Source organism: Nicotiana sylvestris, chromosome 10 (genome assembly GCF_000393655.2).
Source record: "Nicotiana sylvestris chromosome 10, ASM39365v2, whole genome shotgun sequence".
NCBI lineage: Eukaryota > Viridiplantae > Streptophyta > Magnoliopsida > Solanales > Solanaceae > Nicotiana > Nicotiana sylvestris.
In genome coordinates this window covers 104,165,755-104,185,606 of record NC_091066.1, presented here as the reverse complement: position 1 = coordinate 104,185,606, position 19,852 = coordinate 104,165,755, and the positions used below count along the sequence as shown (strand labels likewise).

General features: G+C 39.9%; 1 long non-coding RNA gene across 1 annotated transcript; it reads right to left on the bottom strand.

Annotated features, from left to right (window-relative positions):
* Positions 1–18,156: 18,156 nt before the first annotated feature.
* On the bottom strand, positions 18,157–19,375 carry LOC138880323 (uncharacterized). The gene is made up of 3 exons (XR_011402886.1): positions 19,310–19,375; positions 18,910–18,977; positions 18,157–18,240 (listed from the first exon to the last, which is right to left on the bottom strand). It is a non-coding gene; the product is annotated as an uncharacterized lncRNA (long non-coding RNA).
* Positions 19,376–19,852: the final 477 nt, after the last annotated feature.

The following is a 19,852-nucleotide window of genomic DNA, read 5'->3' as shown; positions in this document are numbered from 1 at the left end:
TATATTCCCTTAGCGTCCATGAAGTTTCTGCAACAAGGGAGAAAACACTATTATTCAACTAATTTTTGCTATAGGCAAAATCTAAAAAAGCACTAGACGCTCCGCTCATGTGCATAATTCCACCCTTTGGGAAATGGAAAAATCTCCACGGGTATAATGTCGACCGTCAGGACCCAGATAAACCAACTGGCCCACTCTCGATCCCTGTCCTCTTCATCGTCAACTACAAAGGGGGTGGACGAACGTCATCTTAGGGTTAGCAGGCTCTAGTGATGAAAGGGCCGGTATAGCCTGACAAGGTGGTTAAGCGTGAATTCAATTCCAGCCTTTTCCACAACAAACCTCATCATCAGCACACCCCGCCAAAACGACGGATGTATCTGCGCCAAAGTAACCTGATACTTCAAGCAAAAATCAAGCACAACCCTATCAAGGGGACCAAATGTGAAAGGATATAGGTATATGCTCAAGAATCCATTAGTAGAGTGCGTAATACTCTCATCCGAGTGAAGCACCTACAGCGCTACCCCCTCGCTCTGTCCATAGTATTTTCTTACCATCTCCAGATGTTCCCCTCTTATCAAAGACACCATCTTCAGAGCGAACTCCCGTGATTCCCGAGCGTCGTGAGCAGCACTCCCCACACCCTGTCGGTCCGGCCCCGAAGTGGTTGCCATGACTATGGTGAAACTAAAAGATCAGAGCAAGTACGTGCGCCAACACTTTTTGTGCCTGAAGGAATGAAGAACCCTATGCCAAAGTGGAAGGACAGCTATCTAAAAATAGTGAGGTCTTGCGAAGAAGCCGAAGCTGCCCCACATATATGCGAGAAGCAGCGATGACTCGCCTACCCGGAACGAGCCCTAGGAAACCTACAACCTCGATGCAGATCGATGGGGTGATACCTGATCCCGAAAGCATCCTTCGACAAGAAGCCAAGACTCGAGGAATCGTCCGTATTATCTCCAATCTCGAGGCAGCACTCTATCCCGAGGATCACCACCAAAAAGAAGTCTAACTTCAGGAAGTTTCAATGCCATCACTCGAGCGAGGCGGTACCTGATCTTATGGTTCCCTTTCTAAAAAGAGGAATAAGCACATGAAGCTCCGATCACGAAAGCTCCACGAAGGTTCGAGGCAGCGCCTGAGTACAGGCAACTCTTCAGCAGATGTCTATCCTATACGTTTAAGAAGGCTATCTGCAACAAGATCAAAAGGGGCCCCCAAGTACCCAAAGCTAACCTTCATTCAGGATAACATCCTCGAAGGCCCCGAAATTCGGCATATTATCTCCATACAACTCGGAGGGTCCCGATAACCCGAGCCTATTAGATCAATTCAGGATTGGTCCGAGGTAAGACGATAGGTTCAGAAGGGAGTCATGTCGATCGGCAGAGGATTGGAAAGAACGCTCATGCCCAAGTTAAATGTCAACAGTCAACAATAAAGGAAGACATTCAAAAAGCCTCGAAAGGCACGGGAACATGCAATTACAAAGCAAGAATCTAAAGCAGAAGTCAATGAAGTATATTCATATTCATAAAGATCCATGTACAATAGCCCTCGAGGGGTCCTTACATACAATTACAACAGCCTACAGAGATCTATAGGAGGAACGGAAGGATGTACATGTGATGAAACCCAAGGGCATGGTCCACCCTCAAAGATCCATCTCCGGTATCAGCATCCTCGAGTGCCACCCCCTCGAGCATGCATCCTCGAGGGTGATTCCTTCGACTGCCACCTCCTCTAGGTTCCCAGCTCAATCCCCCAAGGGATTCCCACAGGAGAAGATGAAGAAGAGGAAAAGGAGGGGACGCAGAGGAGGCAGAGAAAAGAGACATGACCTGCCAAAGCCAACGGTTGAAAATTTGGCGGGCCTCAGCCTCAACAGCCGGTAGTGCCACTTTATCATTTGGGAAAGAAAAAAAACCCTAGGGATGAAGTGTCATACCAGGCCTGGGTAGGAGAGTGAGCAACAATGCATAATCCGAACGACCGAAACCGACTCCCCGTCCATCATCACCTCGGGCCAAAAGCAGCAGCAAAGGCCAGTATATCGACAACCACAACAATAATGGGACATCACAATTATGTTCGACAAAGGGAAGTCCCGACAAAGGGCCACGACACGATTTGAAGAAGCTCCGCCAAGCGGGCTTGAGTCCATGAGCCCCAAGCATGATGTTCAAGGATAGAAGAAGATGATAAGAAGGAACAGGAAAATAGGCCAACAAAATCACTAGGATAGGAAAAACAACACCACTACACCCTCATTTATAGGGGGTTACGACATGGTCGTCGAGGCTTTGAAAGATCGACCAACGGGCACAGTTAATGCATCCATGGAAAATCGAATCGACGGCGGTACCTTTACCTTGGAGAGCGGGAAACGGGAGTGCATTGAATGAGGTCGAAATACGCAAGCCCGTGGATGCCCGGTTACCACAAATCTCACACCAGGAGTTGCATCATCGGTATGACGTCGCCATAAGAAGCTCGAGGAGTCAAGTGTTAGAATAATTACCCATCACTTCGTTATGGGAAACGCGGAGACTATCTGTACGTGACAAAATCAGAGGACTTGATTTCTCGCTATCAAGTCATTTCAGAAGAATGCCTCGAGACCCCGAGGACGGGAAGCCACGACTGAGTTCCCGACTTCGGGGCTCGTTGAGGCCTCACTCAGAGAAGACGAAAATCAAAGCCAGGACAAAGGGGGAAGCTGCCAAGGCATATGGCTAAGTCTAATAAGGCCGGCCTATCCATAGCCTATGCTGAGGCATCACGTCAAGCCATCCCATCTCCATACTTTGTAATTAATGCCCATGTACTTGTAGCCAAGTTCCCCTCCTATATAAAGGGGACTCACACTACCTTGTAATGGGCTGATGTTTCTCCATTTCTCCATGAGTGCAATAATATCTCTCTCTCTCTCTCTCTCTCTTTTCTTTCTAACTTGCTTGTTCTCATTGGCCCGAGGTCACCTTAATACCCATCGCTCTTCTACTTGTTCTTCATCATATAACTTAGTATTGGTCGTGAAGAGTTTTGTTTAATCATATCTTCAACTATTATCCCATTCCCGATAGCTCAAACTCGACCCCGACGTCGACCTTGAGGTCCCCCATCGACCAGACCTACACCCGAGCAGCAGGCCCTTCGGTTCGATTACTATCACGTTTTAGCTCGCATTCCATTATTAAACTCTATATTTTTAGCATCTACTCTAACAACTAGCTCGGGAATAGATCACATATTTTTAGAATTCCATTTATAAATTTAATTGTTGTTACCATTTTCATGGTAAACAAGGTCGACCACTGCCTAAGTGGGTCCCATTGGGAGTAGCTTGCGCGGTCTCGCGAAAACGCAAATATCTCTCTACTCTGATGTCGCATCGATGAATGGTTTAATGCGTTAGAAACTAGACTCGTAGATATTTAGTTTGGTAGGTAGATCACCAAATAATTTCAAGTATATTTGGAAAAAAGCTCATCTACATTTGACCTAATTTTCAGCACATTTATGAATGTAACTTGTGATGACCTTTGCCAATTTTTGTTCCACAACTTGCTTGCCTTCAAAACGTAGCAAATGACTATCATAACACTATAATAACTCATAGAATAACCTCTTTATCATGTTAATAACCCTAGTCTCACCCTAAAATACATGTTATAATATTCCAAACTTGTCGACTTTCGACGAAACTTATTTTCTTCAATTGGTTTAGCTTCTAAGCTTTCCAACCCTCTTGGTACTCGTTATTCATGATCTTAAATATTTGTAACCTCCAAGGTAACATGATTAAATTACTTTATTTGCTTCCAAATATAATCTTATTTCTGAACTTACATCAATTAACTTACGATGTATTCTCACGTACGGAAAAAATGGGGTGTAACAGGTATGCACTATGGAAATAGTGATTCGGTTGATTCTTTTGTATTGTGTAGTTATCTAGCCTTGTGCTATTCGTGAAATCCTTATCTGTTAGAGTAATTTGACTGTGATTCATGTTAGAAATAATGATTAGACTATGTGCTTATCTGGTTGAGATCTAATAAGGATAATTCTACTATTTTGAATTATCTGCTTTAAGTGCAACTATGTACTCAGTCACGATTCTTCATTTGCATATCATATCCCAGTCTCTATTATCACACTATTACATTACATGTTATATTTTGGGCTGAGAGGTACGAGATTGTGAGCCATTGAGACTTGAGAGAATGATGACTGAGGTGGGCCTGAACGCTGGATTGTGAGCGTTATTTACGATTGGGTTGCACGCCGCAGCATGCCTTATGGGCTTATTTATTATTGTGGATCAGGTCACATGCCGCAGTAGGCCTTATAGGATTTATATTAGAGCTTGGGCAGGATTCGCCCCTCCGAAGTCTGGCATACCAGTAGTGAGTACATGTAAAGTGATTTATATACACGTGCTTTGGTTAGGGGCATTGATGTCAGACACCCGTACAGTGCTGAGTGATTGTGTGTGATGAGTGAGAATTTGAGGTAGATAAATTGAGTACTATGAGAGTGTGAGTACCTGGGATTATCACTGTAATACATTATACTTGACATGCATATTTGACATGTAGGCATAGAGACATGACATTCCCATGCTAGCTTTACTTGACATATTGTATTCAGTGTTGAGCTTAAATTGTTGAACTTGAAAGCATGCTTAAATTTCAGTACCGTGAACGAGATGAATATGGAAGTTTCTCTGAGTTATTATTGTAGTTCTCTTTGTTATATCTGTGTTGTCGCTATTTTGGTTCTGAATGTACCCTTTTGAGCCTGTTACTACTTTCAGCCCAAGGTTAGTCCTGTCACTTATTGAGTACATTGGGTTGGTTGTACTCATACTATAATCTACACTTCGTATGTAGATCTAGGTACATTTGGGCGTGGTGATTCTAGATCGTTGCCAATGCTTTCTTGGAGAATTCAAGGTAGTTGTTATGACGTCTGCAGACCTTGACTATACTTCTTTTTATTTTATTAAGTTCTGATCTATACTCAGACAGTTGTACTAGAGTTTCACATTATATTGATACTTAGTAGCTCATGTACTCTTTGACACTAGATTTTGGGGTGGTTGTAGTAGAGCTTCAGATATTTTTATCATATGTTTATGAGATTCTTCTGTTTTTAAGTTATTAAGCATGTTTCATTTAAATGTTTAGCTGTTATGTGATTTGTCTGATTGCCTAGTAAGTGTGTTAGATGCCATCACGACAGGTTAAAATTTTGGATCGTGACACGGCAGCCAAGAGAAGGAGAGAGAGAGTCTTGATGGGAGGTTGTTGAAGTAAAGTGGGGGGGGGATTAAGGTTTCCCCCTTTTATTAAAAATATGGTGTAGTATTTATGTAGTGTATGTTGGTTATATAGTGGGTGAAATTAAAAAAATGTGTGGTTCTTATTTTAGTAAAAAATAAATATAAATATGAAAGAAAACATGTGGTTAAAAATAAAAATCGTCAATTGTAAAACTATGAGCTCAATACCATGTATCTATAATATTATGTGCTGCAATGCAGTGTATTTTTATTTTATTTGTGTATTTATGTATATTAGTGTAGGATATCTAGCTTACGGGAGAAGACAAAGAATAGTTTTTACCCAATGGGTAAAGAAATATCATGTCACATCAGGTCACATCAAGTGACTTGTCACATCATGATGTCTTGTCAATTCATGGTGTCTTGTCACATCAAGGATTGACCAGACATTTGATTTGACTCGATTTGATTATTATTTTGAAATAAATTCTACCGCCTTCTATGTAATTAATAAATTATGCTATAAATTAAAAAATAATTATTTAATTGGAAAATGTGGCATGTAGTATTTATTAAAGATTCCAATGATTATAATAATATGGTAGTGATTATTATTTTTATTTTTGAAGGACAACAAAATTGATAGAAAATCCTGATATTTGAAAAATAGGACAATTATCAATTAATTATTTTAAATTTTAGAAAAATGCACAAAAAATTGTAGCATTTAACTAATTACAATAAAATGACAAAAACTCCCATACTTCGTAAAAATAGGAATAATTATCAATAAATTTTATTAAAGCTAAAAATGTGCAAAAATACTACATTTAGTTATTTGTTTTACTAGGAAGCCTACAAAAGTTAATTTTAAACACGAAGGGCCAAAATTGAATGTCAACAACTGCCCCTCTTTGACCGGAGATGATGTAAGAGTCTTCGAAAAAAAAATATTTACATCATACTCAATTTTGTCCTGACATGACAGAGTGGGGAATAAGGTGGTTTTGAAGATTGTGATTGAACTCTGGTATTTGAGCTGCCTACATATCTCGGGTTGCACGAGAATCAGGTCACGTGTAGTTTTAGAATGTAATTGATTTCTACTTGTGGATTGTAGCCTCGTGGATTGGAAGACAAAGTATGCAGATGTTCGAGGACAAAAAGGTTCGTGTGATCTCGACATTTCTTCCAAGATTGCCCCAGTGTTGAACTGTTGTAATACTAGGACGTGGATGTTGGATGATAGGCAGATTGGCTTGAATGGACTTTTATGTGAGTACGGCAAGACTCCTTGTCGAGTTTCCTACATATCTCGAATGTAACATGAATCAAAATGATTGTCGTTTAGGAAAGTGATTGAGAATATGACAGAGTGATTGATTTTGATTTTTTTTACAAGCTGCCCAGCATCAATCTTAGATGATACTGGGTTATATTCTGAGTATAAGGGTTCTAATTACCTACGACACGATCGATCATTTTGAGCTCTAGTGTTTCGTTCAGTGGTTTGAGACTTTGAGCAGCTTTATATGATGTATTATGATTTGCATGTATGGCCGATTTTGGATTTCGGGTGGTTCGGAATAGATTTGGAAGAATGACTCTCGATTTGGAAGCTTTAAGTTGGAAGAGTTGACCAAGGTTTGACTTTTGGTTAAACGGACTCGGATCAAGTTTTTATGGTTCTAATAGGTTCGTATGATTATTTTGGACTTGTACGTATGTTCGGATTCGGTTTTGAAGGTTCCTAAAAGGATCCAATACTATTTGTCGAAAGTTGGCAATTTGAAAACTTAAGAGTTCATAAGTTGACTTATTGGATACCAGATGGTGTTCCGAGACTTTGGATAGGTTTATATAGTTGAATTGAACTTGTGTACAAAATTTGGAAGCAACCCGAAGTGTTTAAGGGTGATTCGGACACTCTTTTGAAATAATAAAGATTTAACAACTTAAGAGAAATTCTATTTGGCTTGAGCCTCGATTCTTTGTTGTGATGTCCAGTGGGTGTTTTGTGGCTTAGGATAAGTTTGGATAATGTATTTTTACTTGTTAGTATTATTGGATGGGGTCACGAGAGGCTCAGGTGTGTTTTGGATTATTGGTTGAGAAACTAGTTAAGTTTAGGATTTTGAGTTTGACCATGGTCAATATCGGGTCAAGATGACTTCTTTACGGTATTTTGAGTACACAAGCAGGTTCGTAATGTATTTTGTGATTGAAATGCACATATGGTTTGTGTTCGGGATGTTCTGAATAAGTTTTGGGTGCTAAAACGAAGATTCTTTTGTTGCTGATTTTTTGGTGTAAAAGAATTACGAAAATGTTATTTTTTTGCTTAAATTTTCAGACTTCCTTTAAAAGTTCAAAACATCATGTCTCCCTCATTTTAAAGTCAAATTAGGTGATTCAAAAGGCTAGCCTGGGTGCAATCTCGCAAGGATTATGCCGGACTTATCAAATGTGAGTTTTGGGGTCATCTATGATCTGATTCAAGCTATAACAGCTGTTGTATTTTTTTTACTCATCCAAAATTTAGTCACTTTTTCTCACAAGGTTTTGGAGCTCGGATTTAGGAGATTTTGTTACGCCCCACAGTATTACGTCGATATTATGCTCTGCAGTAATATATTACGATGATGTTACCCTCTGCAGTAATATATTACGATGATGTTACGCCTTACAGTATTACATTACGATGATGCTACGCTTTGCAGTATTAAGTTACGACAGTATTGCACCCAGCAGTATTACATTACGGTGATGTTATGCTTCGTAGTATTAAGTTACGATAGTGTTGCACCCAGAAGTGTTACATTACGGTGATGTCACGCTTTGCAGTATTAAGTTACGACGATGTTGCACCATGTAGTATTGTACGTTGGATTTGTCGTAAGGTAATTGACGTCAGTCCAAGTAAAAGATTATTTGGAGATTATAAGGATTATGCTATTTCACAAGTGATGAATAAATTCGTAAAGGAGAAAAGGGAAGCAAGTCAAAGAAAATGAATTTTTCGTCCAAGTTTGGCATATTGTGGTAAAATACGGCCCGAACTAAATACCCGATATTTATGGACTAGTGACATGCAAGGTACTACATGCCCATGCTAGAAAGGTGTATAAGGTATGTGAAAAGTGAGTAATATTTTAAGTAAATGGGAATAATTCTAAATTTTTTGGGTAATTAGTTAATTATCGGATAACGGGACATTACCCGATTAACTAATAAGTGGATAAAAACTTAATAATTATTTCCTCACCCCACGTGGAATCTAGCCATATTATCAAGAAATGACTAAGTCATTCCTAGATTAGGTGTCAAATGAATAACAAGTTCCTTCTATTCTTTCCAAGTCTTTCCAATCCATTCCATTTTAAAAGACTTTACATTTAAAGTCTTAGGAACAGAATTTTGATTTCTAAAATTCAAACTCCAAAATCACCCTCATTTTAAAGGCTTTGCAACAAAACTTTGTTTTCTAAAAGTCAAACTCCAAATCACTTTCATTTTAAAGGCTTGCAACAAAACTTTGCCTTCTGATTTAATTTCGTTCAAGTGTCAAAGGCAGCAAAATTTCGTTCACAAGATTTAAAGAAGCAGAAGCTTCATTTTGTGCAAATAATTCAAGGAACATGTATGTTAAGGCTATCCCTTCTTTCTTTTGGCATGATCTATACGATACGAATGAAACGTGCAAATGCACAAATTCCATAAATGACTCTATTCATAGAAGTATTAGAGATATCTATATTCTTGAATTTTTATGTGTCATAATATTTTATCATCTGCTCATGGGTCTCAAAAAAATACGAAAGTTGAAAAGAATTTACTTTATGATATTACTCAAAGGTAAAATGGTCTTATAACATTTTGAAAGATTTTATTAACGTACTTTTCATGCATTGCATTTATATACATTGACCCGTGACCAGATGGCGTTATATACGTGTATATATGTATGTATATATATGTATATGGGATATGGAAAAGATTATGGCGTTACATACTCACCACCACCTGATCAGTTGGTATACATTGATGATTTTGCCCACAGTGGACAAGATGATATGATGGGATGCCCTCAGAGGCTGATGATGTTAGGAAACATGTACCTATGCACGACATGACATTCATATGCATATGCATGATACTATAATTATTTCATGATTTACAAAGTTATTCAGACTTACAGGTTGAGTCATGTACTCCATATTTCTTCCATGTCTGCTATGTATTTATTTATGTGCCTTACATACTCGATATATTTTTCATACTGACGTCCCTTTTTCCTGGGGATGTCGCGTTCATGCTCGCGGGTCCAAATAGACAGGTCAAGAACCTCCCAAGTAGGCTATCAGCTCAGCAGAAGATGTTGGTGCGCTCCATTTGCTTCGGAGTTGCGTGTTTGATTAGTATGATTTAGACATGTATTGTTTGATATGGCGGGATTCTGTCCCGACCTTTATTACATTTATGTACTCTTAGAGGCTTGTAGACATATGTCATGTACGTGAAAGATTGTACGGCCTTATCGCCCTATGTTTTGAGTTTATAAATGATCATGTTGGCCTATTAGGCCCGTATGTCACGTGTATATGATAATGTAATAAGAAAGATATGTTACGTTGGTACTCGGTTGAGTAAGGTACTGGGTGCCCGTTGCGGCCCATCGGTTTGGGTCGAGACAAAAGTTGTATCAGAGTAGTTCTGTCCTAGGGAGTCTACAAGCCGTGTCTAGTAAAGTCTTGTTTATGGGTGTGTCATGCACCACACTTATAAGCAGGAGGCTATAGGGCATTTAGGACTGTCACTCTTTCTTCTTACTCTAGATTGTGTGGTAGAGCTTACTTGTAAGAATTCAAATTTCTAACTTCTATTTTACTCGTAATAAGATGATACTTACATCCATAAAGACGGTTGGTAAAAGACATGGCTATGGAAGAGTTTAGTCAGAGGAACTCGACCTTGCATCTGTCACGACCCAAATCCCGGTCGTGATGGCGCCCAGCACACTACTAGGCAAGCCCGACCATTATTCAACACTTAACCCAATTTATCAAAAATAGCGGAAAGAAATATCAATTAAGCAAGATTAAAGTACTGAAGATTTTAACAAAATACACAATATAATCTCACTAGGACCCGGTGTCACGAATCTGAGCCTCTAGAATACAGAATATCATCCTAATACACGGTATATCCAAAGTCCGATAATGCGGAAATAAAGAGATAGGATAGGAGGGAGAAGATCAATGGCTGCGAACGCCGTGCAGCTACCTCGATACTCCCAGAGGCTGGATCTGCTGATCAACTGGATCTACTGAGCCTGAGACTGCCCTGGATCTGCACACAAGGTGCAGGGAGTAAAGTGAGTACTCCGACCCAGTGAGTAATAAAAGTAACTACAGTCCGAAGATAAGAAAATCCAGTAAATACACAAAGTAAGCTACAATCCGAATATACAGCAACATATGGAACTGAGCAGCTAAACACCAGTATAAATACAAATACATGAATGCAATGCAATGCATATGATGGTACATTCCAGTACCCACTGCGGCGTGCAGCCCGAGCCATCCATATTTATTTATCGTCGACGGCGCTCACTGGGGGTGTGTACAGACTCCGGAGGGGCTCCTACAGCCCAAGCGCAATATCTTGGTCAGTCATTGTTACCTGACCGGTCAGCCATTGTTACCTGACCAATTTATATCATACAGTGCCATTGTTACCACTGTTCAAGTATATCATCCAGTGTCATTGTTACCACTATTTCAAGTATATCACACAGTGTCATTGTTACCACTGTTTCAAGTATATCACACAGTGTCATTGTTACCACTGTTTCAAGTCACTTTATAATCAGTCCAGAAAATAATATAATAAGCCCCTTGGGCATTTACAAAACAGAAGTTCCCAGCCCGGAATACATTTAAAAATATCATTTAAGTTTTCAACACTTAGAATTATGGCTGAGTTTGCAAAACAGCATTTAAAACCTTGGACTGAAATTAAATGATATGCAAATCATGCTAAGCAGTAATATCAATCCTCGAAGGATTTTACAAATCGGCACAAGGCCCCAAACATGGCATCAAGCCCAGTAATATCAATGAAGTATGTGTATCAATCACCAGTATAGTATAAACATCACACGGGATGGACCAAGTCACAATCCCCAATAGTATCCGACCCTGCACTCGCCATGGAGTGAGTGTCACGCCTCAATATAGCATTACGATGTGAAAGTCCGGAGTTTCAAACCCTCAGAACAGCATTTACATCTATTACTCACCTCAAGATGGCCATAAGTCTACTCCGTGATGCCTTTTCCTTTCGAATCGACCTCCTCGCGCGTCGAATCTTTCCAAAACCACAAGGAATATATTACAATAGGCTAAGGGAATATAACCCAATCGAAAAGACTCGAAAAATATCGAAAATCACGAAATTTGCAAAATCCGAGCCCCGGGCCCACTTCTCTAAAAATTACGAAAGTCACATCACCGGATTCCTTGTCTCTCCACGAGTCCGTACATATAAAATTTACCAAAATCACAGTTCATTTGACCCCTCAAATCACCAAATCTTATTTTCAAATCTCTAGGCCTAAATCCTCAATTTTTCTACAATTTTCATGCTCAAATCCATACATAATTGATGTACTTAACTCAAAATAGGTGAGGATAACTTACCTTCACATTGATGATGCAAAATATCCTCTTGAAGCTCCCCAAAAATCGTCCATACTTTGAAGAAATGAAGAAAAGTGAGCTAAATCCGTGTATAAAAGAATCTGTCTGTGCTTCGTCGAGTTGTACCTTGCACTTGTGCTATACAAGTTGTACATCCTATTAAAATTATTCCTTGTCGGACACCTTCTGTTTAAACACCCATAACGTCTTGTATAAATATCCAAATGACAAACAGTTTGAAGATTTAGAAACTAGACTCAAAGATCTTTAATTTGATAGGTTGTACACCATATAACTCTTTATATATCCCAAGATATGAGCTTCTAAAGTGCATCGTAAATTCTACCGAAATTGCTCCAGTAGCCCTTTTCGATCCATCGTAACTTTCTGAGATGATATCCAAATCGCGAATGGTTTAACTTTCCAAAAACTAGAATGTATGGGATACAACTTTTGTGTTTTGCACTCTTTCTGATTTCTTATAGATTACAAGATATGAGCTTCCAAACTGGACTACTCGCACCTAAAATTTTCTGGGCACAACAGAATTTTCTGCAATTTTTCCTAAGTCCAAAATCACTCCGAGACAACCTCCGAAACACTCCCGAGCCCTCGGGGCTCCAAACCAAATATGAACACTGACTCTAAAACATCACACGAACTTACTCGAGCGATCAAATCGCCAAAATAACATCAAAATCAATGATTTGAGCCTTAAATCCAAGAATTCTTTCAAATTTCATAAACTTTCAAATTTTCTGATTTAAGGCCAAAACCCGTCAAACAACGTCCGTTTGTAACCAAACTTTACAGGAAGCGCTTAACCAATATATATGACCTGTACCGGGCGTCAGAACCAAAATACAAGCCCGATACCATTACTTTCTGATCAAATTTCATTTTCATTTTCCTTAAACATTTTCAGAAAATAATTTCACGAAAAAATTCATTTCTCGGGCCTGGGACCTCGGAATTCGATTCCGGAAACATGTTCAACTCCCATATTTTTCTATGGACCTTTCGAGATCGAAAAATCACGGGTCTGGGTCTGTTTACCAAAAATGTTGACCAAAGTCAACTTTAACAATATTAAATATCAAAAATTTTCAAATTTTCCCCATAATTCATATATTTCAACACAAAGATATTCTAGACACACTCCTAAGTTCCAAATAACCTAACGAAGCTATCCAAACCATAAAATTCGCATTTCAAATCCGATATCAAATTTCATAAACCTTCAATTTTCCATCTTTAGCCGAACGACTCCAAAATGACCTACGGACCTCCGAATTCACTTCTGATCGCGCTCCCAAATCAAGAATCACCATACGGAGCTACTCCCAGTCTCGAAATCCCAAACGGACATCAATAACACTGAAATGCATTTTAAACCAAACTGATGCAATTTCTTCTAAAATGCTATCTTCCACAATAGGCGCCAAAACGCTCCCGGGTTATCCAAAACTCGATCCGGGCATACGCCCAAGTCCGAAATCATCATACAAACCTGCTGGAACCTTCGGATCCCAATTTCGAGGTCGTTTACTCAAAATTCCAATCCTAGTTCATTTCTTCAATTTTAAGCTTTCAAAATGAGAATTTCCATTTAGATTTGACTCCAAACTTCCTGAATTTTAATTCTGACCATACACACAAGTCAATATACCTGAGATGAAGCCGCTCATGGCCTCAAACTGCTGAATGACGCGCCAGAGCTCAAAACGACCGGTCGGGTCGTTACAATCTCCCCCACTTAAACATATGTTCGTCCTCGAACGTGATGAGAACTACACTGAAGTAGTCTGAAATCACTTATTTAACACATCATGCACATTCCCATGCTACCACTACTCCGTTGAGCACATTAGCTCGATAATTCTGTAGATATACTTATTTATTCAAGCAAATAAGCCATTAGGCCCAATTCCAACATCCTGAATTTCCCTGCCAAACCTGTTTCCATCATACGACCACCATATCAATCTCCACACGCTGTACCCAAACATGACTGCATAACTTTGCTGAATTCACACTTTGCATCACTTTACTCATAGAACCACAATAACATTCTTTAAACATAATAGTCGAAATTCCACGAATCTGATGCTCCCATTGCATCTCATGATCTACACAGGTCTTGCTCTAGGTTTTTTTTTCAACACCGATACGACTGAAGTGATGTGACGAAATTCACAACCAACTGCTGAATCAACAATTCATTGGATCTACACTCCTGACAAGTACCATTACCTTGTCCCAAATCGAAGAATGATCTTTGCTCTATAATATACTTCATATAATCAGTTTGCACTGACCCCAAATCTAGTAACCTCGTCTCACCCAGTACAAACTGCTCAGCCAATAAGCCACCTCAGACATAATCAAAAATCCCACAAGATGCCACAATGTGCCAGTATGCTATCAATTCGAACGTGATACAAAAGGAAGGCGAACTCTAGAAGGAACTACTCAACTCGCACACTAACATAGATTTCCTCAGAAAATAGGGAAACAGAACACACAAAAGCAAATATGGGCACTGAACTGAACATCACACTGTTGCGGCGTGCAACCCGATCCAAACAACATACCCATGGTGGTGTGCCACCCGATCCACATATAGAACTCACATAAGGAGATATACGTCGAGCTGAATAGCTCACCACATCAAAATACCGAATATCGATCATAAACACACTAAGGTGCATAATATCATTCTCAAGGAAACATATAGCGCTATAGGCTACAAACACAAGCACAACTGAGGTGTGATACATGATCTAAGTCTCATCCTGCTCATATAACATCATCGCTGAGCGGAACCTCAACACATAAAGAATTTACCAAGCTGTCTCACAACTCATACGGTGCAATATATCTTTACAGGAATTAACTGACCACGAAATAAGACCGCGACTATCCTTCCATAAAGAGCGCATTGCTGAAATAAACACAACTGGCCTGACGTAAGGCTCACTTCCACATTTAAATCTATCCACCGACCTCAAGTCGATCCTGATCGTGCCAAGCTAGGCCAATAATCTTTCACAGGTCCATAACCCAATAAACAGAGTGCCCTCCAGGAATAAATTCTCAAATGGATGATATTACCAAAATCCTCATACTTGGTTTAAATTTCTAATTAATCAAGTGACTACATGTCACACTTATACAATATTCCTGTTGGACAAGCTCCCACCATCTTCCGAAATAATTAACGGGTCTGCACATCCAAACCACCGGCTGCACTAACGCTGAAAAGCGATTAAGAATCCCTAACCAGGATGCAAAGCCTTTCTCACAGAACACCGACCTCAGGTGATACTGACGTCAATACCCATCTTACTCAAAACACTGAAACTCATATACTGCTCATCCGAGATCGTGACATCACAGTCATTGACCAAACTGCAACCTTGGTCCTTACTTCAAATTCCATACCACTCACTGCACCTCACGTGCCAATATACGATAGACGCGATTTCCATCACAACTCTGGAACCGCCGATAGGCTAATACTTCATCACATAAGACTTTCCATTTAACTCACTTCAGGAGAACTATAGCAGCATACAGGCGAATCCTCATAATCGTCGAATATGCCAATCTCTAAGTAGTTGTCCAAGCCACCATAACACTTTCTGGGATCCGCCTACTCATAATAGGCCCTAACAAAAGAATGCTTCAGAATAACATCAATCACTGCGGCCGACAAGCCTCACATGCATAACTCGATCACGCTGAACGAACCGATCACTGACACCAGTATACCAACTCAACTATGGCTAATCAATCTACTTCCTTCCAATTTATCCTTGATTGCCTTAGAAATAATAATATCTCCCTTTAACACCTAACTTATTTCAACCAAACTCACCCCGAGTGACCTTAAATCACGAGACCATGCTGTCTCAAATACCATGACCATTTCATGTCTCTCAAATGCTACACCGCAAGTCAAAACATCATAGAACATTCTGTGCCTTTCTTCATAAGCTGCTTCAAAAGCTTGACTCTTAACCGTACTTATAGACTCAAAATCATTAGGCACCACACTTTACCTCTTGAATTAACTAGGACCGCTATTGAGAGCCACCCAGCTCTGACTTGGCCCCGAATGCAACCAACTCTACTGAATTTTATAACATATGAATACCCTCTCGATAAAGCACCTAGAGGGATCACTTCCCTCGAAGCCTGCACCTATACGAGGCATAAATCATGAATCTTCCCTCAAGTCTGAACATGAGCCAATAAGGCTAACCATAGCATGCATCCAACAATTCAACTCATGGTCCTTTTCCGTAGCTGCAATAACCCACCAATACACCAATAACCAGAATTCACGCAGGTAATAAACCGTGCAATCAGCTAATCAACAGCAAGCTCCCCAACTTGGCTCGAAGCCATAGATCACAACACATATACTCTATTGCTGTCGTAATATCATGGTGAGATTAAACTCACTCCATCATAAGCTCGTGGAAACACGAATCATCTGGAATTTTAACTCTTCTGCAATTCTTGCATTTACTCACACAACAGTTAAGCCCACTCTCTAGGCGACCAATTTTTTTTTTTAAGTCCTAAATTTTTCAAAAATTTCGGCAGAGCCTCCTTTGTAATTGGTCCTATCCACCTGCCAGAGAATCACCAAAACCATCCTAACAACACATCCACAACTTGACAAAGCATCACAATGCATATCAATTACATAAATCTAAATTGATACATGGACATGCGTTGCACCTATTTGAATCATAACACATAGAAAATACCCTTCAACCCTCCATTATTGGGCTATTCAACCAAGTAGGAACATATTCTTCCTTTAATATTTTCGACCTTCAAGGTGGTCTCCTTGACTCAACGATTTCGTCATAATACATTTACGGAAGCGATCTCAGCTCCCAGACTTATCTAACTAGGAGACACGAAAAATATTCTTCACGCGCCCATAACTCGGGCTACTCAACAAATCACAATAAGAAACGAATCACTTAACAGTTCATCTACTATCCAGTAGGCTTCTTTGCCACTACCAAGTCGTACAAATACACCTCGCAACACTAACATACTCACCGCGTGGATATCCAACCGCCATTCCGGCTATCAAGGACAATAATGAACATAGGAGTTCAACACTTGCTCACAAAATCAGCACCTCGGTGCTCAAGCCATTGGCAAAGATTTGGCCTCAAGTCCTCTAGACTGGTCTAACTTCAAACTCACAGAGATTACACCTCGCCCCTCGATCGGGGAATCAAAAGCCATCGAGACACATCTGATACTGAGCGGTCGTTGGTGCATACGATCATGCGGAAGGAATTTAAAAAGTTTCTTTTCAAGCTGAATCAAGGACGCACGATAAGAATTCCAGAATGTGAAGTTTTCCTAAAGGTTCGGCAGCCTCTCGAGGATAAGTACAGACGTCTCCGTACCGATCTACGAGACTCTACTAAACTAGCTCATGACTCGCGAGACCAAGTAACCTAGGCTCTGATACCAACTTGTCACGACCCAAATCCCGGTCGTGATGGCGCCCAGCATACTACTAGGCAAGCCCGGCTATTATTCAACACTTAACCCAATTTATCAAAAATAGCGGAAAGAAATATCAATTAAGCAAGATTAAAGTACTGAAGATTTTAACAAAATACACAATATAATCTCACTAGGACCTGGTGTCACGAATCTGAGCCTCTAGAATACAGAATATCATCCTAATACACGGCATATCCAAAGTCCGATAATGCAGAAATAAAGAGATAGGATAGGAGGGAGAAGATCAATGTCTGTGAACGCCGTGCAACTACCTCGATACTCCCAGAGGCTGGATCTGCTGATCAACTGGATCTACTGAGCCTGAGGCTACCCTGGATCTGCACACAAGGTGCAGGGAGTAAAGTGAGTACTCTGACCCAGTGAGTAATAAAAGTAACTATAGTCCGAAGATAAGAAAATCCAGTGAATACACAAAGTAAGCTACAATCCGAATATACAGCAACATATGGAACTGAGCAGCTAAACACCAGTATAAATACAAATACGTGGATGCAATGCAATGCATATGATGGTACATTCTAGTACCCACTGCGGCGTGCAGCCCGAGCTATCCATATTTATTTATCGTCGACGGCGCTCACAAGGGGTGTGTACAGACTCCGGAGGGGCTCCTACAGCCTAAGCGCAATATCTTGGTCAGTCATTGTTACCTGACCGGTCAGCCATTGTTACCTGACCAATTTATATCATACAGTGTCATTGTTACCGTTGTTCAAGTATATCATCCAGTGTCATTGTTACCACTATTTCAAGTATATCACACAGTATCATTGTTACCACTGTTTCAAGTATATCACACAGTGTCATTGTTACCACTGTTTCAAGTATATCACACAGTGTCATTGTTACCACTGTTTCAAGTATATCACATAGTGTCATTGTTACCACTGTTTCAAGTCACTTTATAATCAGTCCAGAAAATAATATAATAAGCCCCTTGGGCATTTACAAAACAGAAGTTCCCAGCCCGGAATACATTTAAAAATATCATTTAAGTTTTCAACACTTAGAATTATGGCTGAGTTTGCAAAACAGCATTTAAAACCTTGGACTGAAATTAAATGATATGCAAATCATGCTAAGCAGTAATATCAATCCTCGAAGGATTTTACAAATCGGCACAAGGCCCAAAACATGGCATCAAGCCCAGTAATATCAATGAAGTATGTGTATCAATCACCAGTATAGTATAAACATCACACGGGATGGACTAAGTCACAATCCCCAATAGTATCAGACCCCGCACTCGCCATGGAGTGCGTGTCACGCCTCAATATAGCGTTACGATGTGAAAGTCCGGAGTTCCAAACCCTCAGAACAGCATTTACATCTATTACTCACCTCAAAATGGCCAAAAGTCTACTCCGCGATGCCCTTTCCTTTCGAATCGACCTCCTCGCGCATCGAATCTTGCCAAAACCACAAGGAATATATTACAATAGGCTAAGGGAATATAACCCAATCAAAAAGACTCGAAAAATATCAAAAATCACGAAATTTGCAAAACCCGAGCCCCGGGCCCACTTCTCTAAAAATTACGAAAGTCATATCACCGGATTTCTCGTCTCGCCACGAGTCCGTACATATAAAATTTACCAAAATCGGAGTTCATTTGACCCCTCTAATCACCAAATCTTATTTTCAAATCCCTAGGCCTAAATCCTCAATTTTTCTACAATTTTCATGCTCAAATCCATACATAATTGATGTACTCAACTCAAAATAGGTGGGGATAACTTACCTTCACATTGATGATGAAAATCCCCTCTTGAAGCTCCCCAAAAATCGTCCATACTTTGAAGAAATGAAGAAAAGTGAGCTAAATCCGTGTATAAAAGAATCTGCATGTGCTTCGTCGAGTTGTACCTTGCACTTGTGCTAAACAAGTTGTACATCCTATTAAAATTGTTCCTTATCGGACACCTTCTGTTTAAACACCCATAACGTCTTGTATAAATATCCAAATGACAAACAGTTTGAAGATTTAGAAACTAGACTCAAAGAGCTTTAATTTGATAGGTTGTACACCATATAACTCCTTATATATCTCGAGATATGAGCTTCTAAAGTGCATCGTAAATTCTGCCGAAATTGCTCCAGCAGCCCTTTTCGATCCATCGTAACTTTCTGAGATCATATCCAAATCGCGAATAATTTAACTTTCCAAAAACTAGAATGTATGGGCTACAACTTTGTCGTGAGCAGCACTCCCCACACCCTGTCGGTCCGGCCCCGAAGTGGTTTCCATGACTATGGTGAAACTAAAAGATCAGAGCAAGTACGT